The following is a 15,093-nucleotide window of genomic DNA, read 5'->3' as shown; positions in this document are numbered from 1 at the left end:
TCCTATATGACCTCGCTAGGCACATAGATCACTCTGCGAGGCATTGCAAGGGGAGGGAAACATGATGAAAATCTCCAGTGGATCTGAGCACAGCACAACTAACTTCATAGCCACACAAACCAGGAGAATGCACAGTGTAGAAGAATAAACTCATTAATCTTACAAATTCTAGGAGTAGCAGAAAAAAAAACCTGACCTGCAGTAGAGTACAATTTCAGTAGTATTCTCACAGAGAATTTTAATGGTCCTAGTGACTGAACCTAGAGCCTTAGGTATGCTAGCTTATGTAGTTTATGTACCTATGCTACATCCCTACCCATAAGGGAGACACAGAATCTCTCTATTAGATAGCCAGGCCTTGAACTCACTGCAGCCCAGGCAACTCTTAAACTTGTTAGCCTCCTGCTTCAGCCACTCTAGTAGCTTGGACTGGAGGCATGAACCATTACACTAGGCTAAAATTTTGATACTTAAGGATTTCATAAGCATCTTGACAACACTTTAGAGTGTATCAAGTGATGTAAGCTATTCCGTGACTCCTGGGGTACATTAATACATACTTCAGTTTCTCAAGATGCTAAGTACTGTAAAGATCTTTGTAATAAAAGCAACCATGTGACTAAGTGAAATTCTCACGTCTGCCTACATAGTTAATACTGATATTTGAACATTACATATGCTTAAGTGGATTTCCCTTTTTGGAGTATTTTCAATGGAAATAGAATGTTTATATTTTAATGGAGTTCTCTGTTGATTTTATAATGAACACGGCAATTGTTTAAGTCAAAGTTCACTGTCAGAACCAGTTTGTTACTTCCCAGCTCATCAGCCTATTTAAACTATCCCACCATTTCCTTTCAAATTCACCAATACATGAGGCGCAAACTTTAAACTACAAAATAAGATTTTGTGTGCAATTGTAAAATACTCTTAAAAGTGATAGTATATATGAACCTCTTAAGACTAGTAAGGAAACAATGTGAGTTCTAGGGATATAAACTCATGTCCTCATGTTGAGTAAGTAGTAAGGAAACAATGTGAGTTCTAGGGATATGAATCCATGTTCTCATGTTGAGCAGCAAGCATTTCACCTGTTAGGTCATCTCCCCAGACCTAACATGACCTTTAGAATTACAAAACTGCAAGTCTGAATCCAAGATCTGTCACAACTATGAAAGATTAACCTGTCAGAATCTGAAAATCTTCACTGGTCAATTCATTATCAAGTCCTGCAACCTCATTGCAAAGTAGAGAGTACTTGGGAATAAAGAAGAAGAAAACAGAATGTATCCATACCCACCTAGCCCCAGCTAGTAATCCTGCCTACTCATCTGGCCACTTTTCACCCTACCAGTGTGCCAGGTTGAGCCAAATTTCCAAATATGAGGCCCTTGACTCCCAGTGTCCAGTCGGGACAACCTTCTGATGCATGGTATCAACTCAACCTTTGTAAGTAGCCCAACTGCTGAAGCTTCCAAAAATATGAAATTATGCATAAAGTATAAAATGTATCCATAGCTAAGTATATTCTAAGGAGACCTTTCTGATGTTACGGACTTCTCTACAAACACTCAGAGTAAGCTAATCTAACTGGCTATGGCGGCACAGGCCTAGGATCCAGTACTTCAGAGGCTGAGAGAAGAGGATCTTGAATTTAAACAAACCTAAACAACATAGGTGGACCCCATCCCAAACAAAGAGCTAAACTGATAAAAACAAAGGATGAATCAACCCCAATAAAAAGGTAGAAAATGATGGTGGAAATTTAAGGCAGGAGTTTAAAAATCTAAACCACTGGTACTATTGACATGCCAGGAACTTGCAAAGTACTTTGTAGAATATTTTACTCATCCGTTTAATCCTTACTAAAGCTCTAGGAAACAAGAGTTAACACAATCCCCAACTTAAGCTCAGAAAGCTAAGTAGGGGAAAATCTCAGAGTATTTAGAGTGGGGCATGATACCAGTTTGTCTGGCTCTTATCCAAAAGTGTGTGAAATTACACTGTATAAAATTTAGCCAGTCTTCCCTCAGCCTAAGTACACAGGGCAGAGGGGAGGGGGTAGCTAGGCCCTGCCCCAAATGATGTCACAGACTTTGATGATGCCCCCTGGGAGGCCTCACTCTCCCAGGGGAGTGGATGGGGTGGGGGTGGGAGGTTGGTGGGAGGCATGGGAGGATGGAAGGGAGAGGGACCTGGGATTGGTATGAAAAATAAGATTGTTTTTAATTTAAATAAAAATTTATATAAAAATTTTAACCAGTCTTCATGGTAATACACTTAAAAGCTTGACCTCGTTTCTTATGTTCTACCACCAAATGCCTTTATTAACACTGCTAGCATGATATGATGTCATACAATCTCATTTCAAGACAGAGGACCTAACAACAAACAGATCCCTTTGGAGACAAAGCTTAAAATGCTTCGCCCCACTCATGGAGAGACAATTCAGTCGAGAGCAAGTGAGTACCAGAACATCCCAAGAAGGAGCTACCTTGCAGAAGAAACGGCAACCTTTGCCATTCATGAGTCACCTCCAAGTGGGAATGATCTATGCTACTCATGAGCCACCCCAGTGTTTCATGAAGGGATGACACACTCACTTTAGCAATATATAGAGAAGCACTGTGGCCAGAAGATTTTTAGAAGGTTACCCTGGCACTGATGAGGCTGAGGACCAGCCTAGGCTACAAGGTGAAGGCTATCTTAAAAATAAAACTGGAAAAGGTTGACCTCAGTGAGGAGGCATATGTGGTAGATACAGTACAAGATGGTTGGCATAGACTCAAAGCCTAACCTTCCCTGCATGCTTTCTCGGGAGCCTGGCTGCAAGTAAATGATAGTTAGGACACTTTATATCTGCTGTACTATTTTGGATTTTTCTTATAATGGTTAAAATGGCACTAATAAAACCAAAACCAAAATACAGGGGTGGCGACTGCCTTGTTTACATGTAATTTGAAGTGTTGGGTCCGGTTAGTATCTCTAATAGAAAAAAAGATAAATGCATAACTATGATGAAACTATTCTCTGCATCAATAGTTGACCTTTTTTCTGTCTATAACTAATTATATTATATATGTGTGTGCATATATATAATTGGATTTCAGAACAAGGAAAAGCTCTACCCAAAATAAAAAGGAAAACCTTCCTGTAAGATTCTGACCCTAAAAGCAAGAATCATCAGTGAATACATGTAATCCCAGCAGTCAAAAAGACTGAGGTTGCCAGGCATTGGTGGCACACACCTTCAATCCCAGCACTTGGGAGGCAGAGGCAGGCGTATCTCTGTGAGTTCAAGACCAGCCTGGTCTACAGAGCAATTTCCAGTACAGCCTCCAAAGCCACAGAGAAACCCTGTCTCCAAAAACAAACAAAAAGACTGAGGCTGAAGGGCTGAAGTTCCAGGCCAGCCTGGGCAACAGAGAGACCCTGTTCCATAAAGCCAAACTTTGATTAATTAACTAACATGGTTATAAGATTGAACAAAATTATTATTATTATTATTATCATTATTATTATTGCTTCTCAGCCTATTTTGCTAATTTGTTGGTTAAAGGAAATATGAGTTTAACACCTTATGAAAACATGTAAGACAGAAAATAAAAAGTACCTTTTATTCAAAATAGTGGTGAGAAAAAAAACATTACATCACAAAGCATAAAGAGAAGGAAGGCCTGCTTTATCCATGCAAACCCTGGAACAGAGCCTTAAGAAACAGGGACACTTCAGGAAGATTCCATGATACAGCAGGTAGCACACACAAGGAACTTGTAAGAAAACGATGCCACAGTTTCAATGTAGGCCAGGGGCTTGAAGGCCTAGGAAGATAGCTCCATCAGTAAGGCACTTGCTGTGCAAGCATGAGGACCTGAGATCAAGGCCCAGCGTCATGTAAAATCTGGACATGGTGGCATATGCCTGCAATCCAATGTGGCAAGGCAAAGAACGAGTGTCCCTGGGGCTCACTACCAGTCAGTCTGGCCAAACTGGTAAGCTATAGATTCAGTGGGAGACCTTACCTCAAAAAATGAGGATGACATCCTACCTTGTCCTCTGGTCTACACACACACACACACACACACACACACACACACATGTGTCATGTACCTGCACACACAGGAACAGGTGCATACATATGAACATGCGAACACACACATAAATGTTTAATAATTTATTGAAACATAAATCATAAACACTAAGATCTCAAAAAACAATTTATTGGGCCTGAAGGAGACTGGCTACTATATCCAATATTGTATTTTATTTATTTTTGCTTGTTTGTTTAGAGACGGGGTCACTAGGTCAGGCTGGCCTCCAACTAGCTACAGAGCTAACTGTGAGCTTTTGATCCTAGTGCCTCCACCTCCCTATGCTTTGATGACGGGCATGTGCCACCACTCCTGGTTTACATGGAGCTGGGAATGAAACCCAAGGCTTTGTTCATGCTAGGCAAGCACTCTACCAACTGAGCTGCATCCGTCCATGTAAAAAAAGAATTCACAATGAACTATGTCTGTTGCCCAGACCTAAAGGATGCTGCTTCTGCATCTTTGTAGTCATTGTGTCACCAAAACAAAGGTTCTGAACCTACATCGTTGGATACTGATATTCAAACACTGTCCTCACCTGGGCCTGTCTGTAAGGGACAGGAAAGGCTGGCTGGAAATGCTTCAGGAGTTTCTTTCAGGCTCACTGTTAAGGTCTGACTCTCAAGTTCGGGACTACTCATCGCTTCATCATCACTGATACTGTGTCAGATTGCAACACACTTTTGACCTCTCTTTGCAGTACTTTCATTCTTCTTGAAAGTTAAAAGTTACAGAAATGTGTAGTAATTACCATTCACTGTATAATTTTAGCATGTAATTGGAAAGAGTTTTTTTTATACAAAGCATACGGAAGAATACACATATATAAATCCACAGCATATGTGCATTATGGAAAGGGAGAGAAGTAGAGAACTAAGATTATAAAATAAATCCCTTTATTTGGCTTTTGGTTCATGTTCTCAGTACAAAGCCTCACTCTGTAGTGCAGGCTAGCCTCAAACTCACAGCAATTCTCCTGCCTTCGTCAACCAAGTGACTGGACTATAGACATGAGCCACCAGGGCCAGCTCATTCTTTACCAATCAATCCACAACTGGCTTCCAAATCTCGGCTAATGAAGTTCCTCTTGGTGCCAATTTTCAAATGCCTCCTCTGTGGTTACTAGCAGTCTGTTCTTTTCTTCAAGTGATGCCCAACTTTAAACAACACACATGGCCAAAGTCTTTTCCTTTGTTGATAAATCAATTACATGGAAAAACTTACTTCCCAGCGCAGAGGACAGAGAGCAGGGAGCAGCGGAGTATCGAGGCAGCAGGTCTGCAACGCTGAGCATTCCCAGCACTCCAGTCAACAGTTCAACACACTGAACACATCCTATGTGCTAATACAAGGGGCGCTAAAGGCTCTTGGGGTGAGATTAACTTTGAAACTGAGACACTCAACCAGAGCGGGTGAGAAAGCCAGGTCCAGAAGCAGGCAAGCCCTATGCTTTCAGCCAAGGACCTAGGAGAGCAAGGGGAGACCCAAAATTCCCAAGGGATGAAACCTGCCCAGCAGTGAGAGAACAAAGAGAAAGATCAGGCATCTACAAATACTCTCCAGCCATACCCTTTGGGTATTAACAACGAAATCACAAAAGCTAACTTATTTAAGGGCAAGCTAAATATTTGGGTGTTAAAACCTTCTTTGAAAAGAAAGAAAGCATAAAGTAAACTCAATCTGTAGTATTTATATTCTAAGACAAGGCCCAAGAAGAACTACCCATGCTTCATTCCCATTAACTTCATTACAATCATTACCACTTTAAATTGTAATTGTCTGCTTGACTTCCCACTAGGAAGGCAACTTGAGAGCACAGCTCCTGTTGGCCCATCTTTGATATTCAATACACAACATAATGTCTGGCACATAACAGGTCCAAAATCATGGGTTTAATAAACTGAGTTATAAACTGTAACCATCCAGACTGAAGATGTTCTAAAGTGAAGGAGGAATCTTTATATACACAATAGTTAGCAACGCTTCAACTGCCTAGAGGGAGCTATGAAAGAACCACTATTGCAGGCAGAAGCAATGAGTCCTGAATGCATTCTACCCGAGTGACAACCAAAGCCATTTACTTTCCACCATTGTGCCTCACCCACTCCTGTTTTAAGGATAACAATACAGGAAAAGTGACTGGAAACCGGGTTTCCATATGGAGATGGGGAATGAGAATTGTGTTTCCCTACATTTAATCAGACATGAAGTAATAACCGAAGTCTAGCTATAACAAAAGTGCATTTTTGCACAAAATAGTTGAAGTTTGGATCCTAATTGTAGATGGGGTTATTCAGACCTTAGCTTGAACATCAACGATACTCTCTTCCTTCGAAGGAACTTATAGAATTCCCTGTATTGTTATTACTTATTTTTTGACCACATTTACCAGCTAGTCCCACCCCTTTCCCAAGCCACCCAAACTGTGTCCTCGTTTTTTGTTTTTGCTTTTGTTTTTAAGCCCACCAAATACACTTTGCACTGCTCATTTACTCTTGGACACACAGCTATCCAATGGAGAATGGACAGCCTACCAGTGCCCACACAAAGAAAACTTATTCCCCTCAACCAGAATTGTATTCAGATAGTTTAATTTTTTTTCTGGGAGTTCAACATTTAACTATTTGAAAATACACTTAAAATGGAAGGCTCTACAAATAACTCACAGGGTAATTTATCACTACATCATTTCAGTCATGGGTCTCAGTCAGAATAGAATTCCTGCTGAGTGCTGCCTCTTTAATATAGGCCTCCCAAGATACTTAATAAACACAAGGTCTGACTGATGAATGATCAACAGATGAATGGATTTTCAGACTAGCCTGGACCACAGCTGCCACTCGGTGCCAGCATCCAGACTAACATCTGACACACCAGCTAACATACCGCAAGCTACACCAGGGTTAATCGTCTCCGTTACTTATCTTGAAGCTTTGTGTGACTTGGACAAATGGAAAGAAATGAACTGAGCGTTGCAGCTTTCAGATGCTTTTCATCTAGATGAGGGCACGGAACAATGGAATCTCAAATTTTCTCTTCTTAGAAAATATGTTCCATCCAAAAGTATAAGAGGATAACTAGGTTATAAAAAGGAATGGCTATCAACTAAAATATAGTGTTCAACTTGTCTAAAATTTGACATTTTCATGTCCTGGCTAAGCTAGGAGAGTCTTGGTTTTCTTCTTTTATTACAGCACAATAGTAAATAAATCCTTCTTTCTACTTACACAATGTATACCACTCAGAGGGTAAATTATATGGCCAACCAATTTGTGTTATACAGCTAATAATTAAGTATCTTGTATTGCTGTCATTAAACTGTATGATAATTTTAAACAAAGTCAATGTCCACTTAACTAAAGTTGTCAAACAAAAAATGGAATATAGTTCTCTTAGATGACAAACTGTTCTCCCTTCTAGCATGTTTAAGATGGTTCGTCTTCATTAGTCTAAGATGTGAAATGCTCTTAACCACCCCTCTATCAGCCTCTTAACCTCCATCAACAAACAGACATTCTCAGGCGGCAGAATATAAATCTCACAAAATAATTATTTCTCAGAGACTGCTCCAGGAGAGGATGCTGCATTTTTGCAGTTGTTACTTTTTTACTTTCAGGTGGAGATTAAATGGGGAGGAGGAAAAAGTTAAGACAGAAAACCAAAGTAGTTTATATTTTAATACCGAGTAGCAAAATTAAATTAAAATTAGCTTATTGGAATAATGTGCTAGAAATATTGACCAAAATTCTGACAGTTGTCCGACCAGTACAGTCTTCATGGCTTTTAGACCCAGGCACTTCAGGAAGAGCCTTTAAAATGTTTTGCCCTAAGGAGTCTTGGTGAGATTGAAAGTTTTTGATAGTTGCTCCTTCCAGAGAACTTCTATAAAGGGTTATGTTTATAAATATGTACTGAATCCAGACAGTCATGAAGGGCCTTTCATGCTGTACCTGAGCCTGCAAATGATTCCTTCAAGTTGTGTCATCATGGGCTTCTCAACCTTCCCATTCAGATCCTCGTGTCTGTCCTGTTCCCCAGGGGATCTTTGCTCCCCACATGAGCTGGTCATTTAAAAACACTCATCCACTAAGTTATGGGCACCCTCTAGGTTCAACACAGCTTCATCTAGGATAACTCACCCTCATCTCAACAGAAAGGCTTTCAGTGTGGGCTGGCCAGGAAGGGATAATGTTTGGGATGCTGAAAATGATCTGTATCTTGCCGGTGATGACACTTTCACAGGGAATCTACAAGTAAGGCCTCTTCGGTACTTCTCATTACACATCCTAAAACATGATGTCACAGATAGGAACAAACTGGTAAAAGGGTTCATGAACACACTCTATCACCTCTACTCTGTCCCCATGAATTCCTATAACAAAAAGTGGGGAAATCTTTTAAGTTTCAGGAGGCTGGCAAACTCATGGTAAATATAGTTGAGATTTCCATTATTCTTCTTACCCTTTTCTGTCACTGGGACACAAGTGTGCCATAGCATGGCATCTGCAAAGTCAGGAGATGAGTGGGTTCCAGGACATCAAGACATCAGGCATGGCAGCAAGCACCCTGACTCACTGAATCATCTCATCAGAACCGGTTTCCCAAATTTTGCTTCAAAACCTGGGTTTTGTCATCTGCAGTATGTAATGCCAATTGTGGCACACAATGTGACAAGTCTGCTTCTTTATTTTCAGGAAAGCATCTGTCAATACCTTAGTTTGTCAATTGCTCAACAAAAGCAGTTGGAAGGAAAATGGCTGCTTCAGATTGTAGCATCCACAATCACTCAAGAATGTCTCTTCAAGCCAATTGGATTCAATACTCAGCAGAAATGCTACATGCACACGTGCAATTTTGGTTACACGAAGGATTAAAATGACAAAGATTGAGATGAAGTACAATTAATTTTTAACTGCTCAGCAAGAGTATTTTCATAAGAACATGCCTTTTTAAAAACAACTGGATTTGGGGAGGCTGAACAGATGTTTCGGTGGATAAAAATACTTCGTCTGCAAGCATGAGAACCTGAATTTGAATGGCCAGCACGAATATGAAAAGCTGGGCATGAGTGCGCATGCATATAGCTGCAGTGCTGTAGGCAGAGATAGGCAGATCCTGAAAGGCTCCAAGCCAACACAGTGGGCTTCTACTTCAGTGAGTCCTGCCTCGAGGTGATATGGCAGAGAGTAATCGAGGACACAGGCTGCCTGCACTGGCCTCTGCATGCATTCCATTCGTATCCACTGGAACACTCATACGTATGCACCACACACATGCATCTCACACGCAGACATGGCACAGACACACACACAGAGAGAGAGAGAGAGAGAGAGAGACAAAGACACACACACATGCACTCACTCTCTCTCTCTCTCTCTCTCTCTCTCTCTCACACACACACACACACACACACACACACACACACATACACACACCAGTTTTTCCAAAACTAAAAAACTGAAAATGTTTTCAACTCTGGCTATCCTGATTTCTCCTAGCCACTGCACGTTTACCCACCATTGCTGCAGCATAACCAGTCTAACTAATGACCCAGTGAGAAGGGCAAACAGTGTCTTAAATTTGCATAAAAAAATAACTTTGCCTTCAAGGACACCTTTAAAGTATCTAAGAGACCAACTATGAAGAGCTGGTGAGCCTAAAATGTTTTTTTAAAGAATTGAAAACCCACAAAGGTATTTAGCCTGGCAAGTTATTAAGACAGTGACTCACCCATAAGAAAAACACAATGAAGTGTATTTTCTACTGCAAAAAGAAAATGAACAGAGTCAGTTAAGGCTGTTATCTATCACGGAATAATTCTCTCCACTAAGCAGATCTTCAAGTGGGCATATGGATATGAGTCATACAAATACTGCCAAGCTAAACGTTTTAAATGTGTTGTTTACCAAACAAAGGTCTAGTCTCAAGGATTCTAGAAAGCTCTCATACTTTTCCCCTATGTTTTTCACCCAATTGTGCTAAACAAAACCCACTGATTCCCCTTCCTCTACTCCTTCCTGAAATACAAGCCAGTGGTGAGTCACCCTGAAGCACTACAGGCTTGAAGATTTATTTTTATCTTTTTTTTTTTGAAGATCATTTGCTGTGAGGGGAGAGTTTGGAGGGGAGGGAGAGCACGGACAGACACAAGAGGGCATAAAATCCCCTGAAAGGGAATTGGAGTTATCCAGAGTTGTGAGCCCCCCTGGGTACTGGGAACTGAACTCGGGTCTGGGAGAAGTGCAAGTGCTTTGACCACTGAGCTACCTCTCCACTCCTGGAAGTGTTCCTTTCTTTAGAGTGAACACCCTCTCAACACGCTGTAACTGGACACAAGCCCGGTGGGGGAGTGTGTGTCTTCAGAGTTCCTTTCTGCCCCCCCAAGTCCAACAGTGCTGGAGAGGGTTTTCAGTCAGAAAGGTCCAACTCCACATACACAACAGATGTCCTTCCCTTTAGCTAAACCATCACCTGGTTCAAGAATGAGAAAGACTCAGGTAAACACAGCAAACGCTAACAGGAACTGCAAACAGTGAACAGCCAGGTCTCCTGGGGGTCATTCTCAACAGGCAGCATCTCTACGTCGATTCGCTGACTCGCCTAGGTTTTCAACCCTACAGTCTGGTATGTTCACTAGAGCCCACCAGACTCAATGTGCATCTCCTTCCTCCAAAAGGGGCTGAGATTCCTCTCTGCCCCACCTTACTAATCCCTGTCCTATCTTTGTACGAGCCTCCAAAACCTCTGTGGTTAATTTCGGTCACTAGTGGCTAGTTTCACCCTCTGACTCCAAGCAAGCTTTATTTGTCAGAACACGATCAAAATATCACACAACACAACGAACTGTACAGTCCTGATTTACAATGGTTCAACTCCAATTTTCAACTAAACAATGAAGCAAGAGCAATACATACTCGGCGGGAAATACACTTTACATCTGAATTACCGTCCCATCCTGGGCTAGCAACTGTGCAGTATAGCTGCCTCCAGACACTAGGTGGCGCTGCAGCTGTCTGTGGGTCACATGATCTAAGCTCAAACAATCAGCACTCTACACACACTGGGTGGCCAGTGCCTTTTGAACACACACATTTAATCCATTAGATGAGATGCTCAAATTTTTATTAGTAGATCTCAACACTTGGGAGGCGAAGGTAGGAGGCTCAGAAGTTCACAGTCATCTTAGATATTTAGTGACTTCAGAGACTATCTCAAAGGGGGTGGTGGTGGGAAGCTGGACAGACAGCTCAGTTGGTAAGTGCCTGCTGTACCGAGTAAGCCTGAGGACCTGAGTTCAGTCATCCAAGTCCACATAAAAGTCTGGCGAATAGTTAGAAAGGAAACGTTAGGCTCTCCAATGAGTCTCACTGGGTGTAACAGCCATACTTCAGGATCTCATATTGCTTTGGGCTTTTTTGGAAGGGGTAGGGTCTTTTACGTATACATTTTTGTTTCTGATTGTGTGTGTGAGTGAGAGAGAGAGAGAGAGAGAGAGAGAGAGAGAGAGAGAGAGAGAGAGAGAGAGAGAGAGAGAGAGAGAGAGAGAGAGAGAGAGAGAGAGACAGAAAGGGAGAAACAGAAAGGGAGAAACAGAAAAAGAGAGAAACAGAAAGGGCAAGAAGTTGGATAGACAGGAAGGTGGGGGAGAAGATCTGGGAAAAGCTAAGGAAGGGAAAAAGTGTGATCAAAATATTTTGTATGAAAAAAATTTTAATAAAATTTAAGGCTAAAAAATTAAAATGAAGGAAAAAAAACAGTGAGTTATAATTGCAACTCTGAGGAGACAAGTCAGGCTGATTCCCTGGGTTTGTTGGCCAGGCAATTAAGCCTCCTCAGTGAGTTCCAGGCCAGAAAAAAAAAAAGCCCTGTCTGACAAAGAAAAAAAAGATGAACCGCTCCTGAAAAATGACACTCAAGGTTGGTCCCCTTCACATAAACACATAAACACACATGCACATCCACGGCTTTGTGTTGGATGATTTCACCTAATTACAGGTGAAATTACTGCCCTTAGGCCAGCCTAAGCTATGATGTTCACTAAATTATGTGTATAAATGCACTTCCTATTTGTAATAGTTTTAACTTACCATGAGCTTATCAGGCTACAACCTCATCACAAGATCTGTAGGACTCTGAGTTCTAAACTCAATTTATCCCTCAGCTATTTCCTCAGTTCTTACCAGTATCCACTCGCCACCTCAGCATGGATAGTCCTATCCATCCGCTCACCAACTAACTCATCCATGAAGCCCAGAGACCCGCACATCTCCAGCTTCCTCGGCTATTGAAACTGTTGATTCACTCAAGGTGCCTCAATCAACACCTCCTGTAGTTATCAACACCTTCCCTCCCCGCTGCTCTAGAAAGTTCCCGTACTCTACCAACCATCCCGTTACTGCTCAGTGGCATCCCGCTCATTTAAATTCTCACACACCTCTTTTCCATACTCCCCCACACCAAAGCCCATATTGTTAGGGACACACTCTCTTCCTCTACTCTTTTTCCTCTCCACTTCTCAGAAGCTGGCCTAGCTACCAGTGACACTGTATCATTCTTCAGGGCTGTGTCTTGTTCTTCTCTCTATCATGATAGCCAAGAGGAGAGTAAACACACTGTACTGTTTTGCCAAATTAGTGTTAAATGATTATTATTAAGCAAAAAATGTGGGGTCACCCCAAAATTATTGTTTCTATCTCTGCTTGGAGAAGTCATATATAAATACACTGGTCTAGAAATAAAACTTCTAGACATTTCTAGTTTCACCACTGCTTCCTACAAAGTATATCTGACGCTGAAGGTACACTAGTCTTTGCAAACCCTCAATTGCTCATCACTCTTACAAAGGCGTCAGTTGCCTTCCCTAAGGAACTGTAAGTGCAGCACTCACACATCTGCCTGAGCACTGTGAACACACCCAGTTCAAGTTAGGTGAGCACTGTGAACACACTCAATTCAAGTTAGGTGAGCACTGTGAACACACCCAGTTCAAGTCAGGTGAGCACTGTGAACACACCCAATTCATTTAGGTGAGCACTGTGAACACACCCAGTTCAAGTTAGGTGAGCACTGTGAACACACCCAGTTCAAGTTAGGTGCCCACATAGCCCTACAGTTTCTGGGCTACATTTCATTCCTGGCTACATGAAAAAAAAAACTGGGTTTCTTTCTTTTTCTTGACTTAAATTTTAGCTTTTAAGTGAAATTAGGTTTGCCAGGAGCTCAACGATAAATAGGCATATTATCATGCAAAGTTTTATTTATGAGACAACTAAAATATATCTTTTCTAACATTGGAGAACATTGCCTGCACACGAGGGAACCTGTGTAAGAAAGCTGTAAATCTACTGTAAACTATGGATGGGACCGAGTGCAGAATGTTCTCCCACAGAGAGGCCTTCTAGAAAGAATTGCATAAACTATGATAAGTGAATACACTTAAAAACAAAGGCATATGGGAAATGGTCTGACATGCCCACATATTATCTCTGTAAAAGAAGACAAAGACCTAAAAAAAATTTCTTGGCTCTTTTCACATGACCAAAGACGATAAGACACCACAGATGTATTCCCTTAGTATGCTTATATTTGCTTAAGTGAACTATAAATATCACCTCATGTTCTCTTGCATTAATAATAAAAATAAAAGTCCTTTGTTTGCACTACTCTTAAGAGTCCCCTGGCTACCCTACATAGATCTCTGACATTTCCTTCAATCCTCAGAGACTAAGCCTCACTGCCCTGGGTGGGCGTTGTAATCCAGGCACACCTGGGCCCTTGAGGCCCTGGCAGACTGCCCATCCCTGCACGCATGGCAGGCAGTACCCTGACTCTGTACACAGAGCAAAGGTTCCTTTAAGAGACAAGCTCCCCCCCCTCTCTGCCAGTTCTCTGAGGCAGATAGATCTCTGTCTCTGTCTCTGTCTCTGTCTCTCTCTCTCTCTCTCTCCCTTCCCCCATCCCCTTCCTTTTCCCAATAAAAACGTCCTTCCCATGTAAGTTCTGCCTGATGGTATATTTGTCACTCACCTGACATGGGAGCCTTCTACATTTTTCCCACTACAATCTTAACAGTGGGACAACAGCACAGCTTCTCAAATTCCTCTACCATTTACTCCATGGGAAGGTACGGAGAAGACTAAGAAGAAATGGCCCATGGTGGGTATGCACAGCGGACGGGATGAATACTCAGACACACTCTGGCGCCACGAGTCAAGCAGATTTGTAGAAGAGGAGAGTGAGTATGGTAATAAAAGCAGCTGCATTCAGAGTCCCTGAGCCTCCTACTCCACGCAGGAAATGGTAACGCCGTGGAGGACTCTGGGACAATGCAGCCACATTTTGAGAGCTCACAAGAAGGCAGAAGTCTAAAGTTTCTAATACAAAATCACACCAGCATTGACAAGCATTTCAGTTGCTTTTGCTGTGTAATAAGAAGGATGGCACAGTTAGGAGGAGGAAAGCCTGCGTTAGCCTACAGCTGGGGCCACAATCCAACCACAGCCTACAGCTGGGGCCACAGTCCAACCACAGCCAGCCTGGCAGCAGAAGCAGCTCGTGACTGTGGGAATGGGAGCCTGCTCACATTCTTGCAAGTCAGAAACAAAGATCCTCAAAGTCCACCCCTGGCATTCTGAATAATGATAACCGAATGAGAATGAATAGCTCAGATGTACACTGGTAAGATGGTTGCCTGTGCTTAGTATGTAATTATGAGGACCCAAGTTCCAATCCCCAGCACCCACGAAAAGCCAGGCATGGTAGAGACTGTTTGCAACTCCAGTGCAGGAAGGTAGACACGGGAGGATCCTAGGAGCCCACACATCAGCCATTCTAGGCAATCAGTGAGCTCCAGCTTCAGTGAGAAACCGTACCTCAAAAGAGTAAGTTAGAGAGTAATATAGGAAGAAACCCAGCCTTGATGTGAGGCCTCCATTCACGCACATACTCAAAGTAAAAGAAAAAAACTCTAGTTTATATTAAACTTAATTATAATAAATTTACA

At 42.0% G+C, this 15,093-nt stretch overlaps 1 protein-coding gene across 6 annotated transcripts in view; it reads right to left on the bottom strand.

Moving 5' to 3' along the window:
- Window positions 1-15,093, bottom strand: part of Akap7 (A-kinase anchoring protein 7) — a 112,744-nt gene that overhangs the window by 27,917 nt on the left and 69,734 nt on the right. The window lies entirely within an intron of this gene.

The sequence above is a fragment of the Mesocricetus auratus genome, unplaced genomic scaffold (genome assembly GCF_017639785.1).
Source record: "Mesocricetus auratus isolate SY011 unplaced genomic scaffold, BCM_Maur_2.0 Super-Scaffold_100018, whole genome shotgun sequence".
NCBI classification, from domain to species: Eukaryota; Metazoa; Chordata; class Mammalia; order Rodentia; family Cricetidae; genus Mesocricetus; species Mesocricetus auratus.
This window is presented reverse-complemented; position numbering and strand designations above follow the sequence as displayed.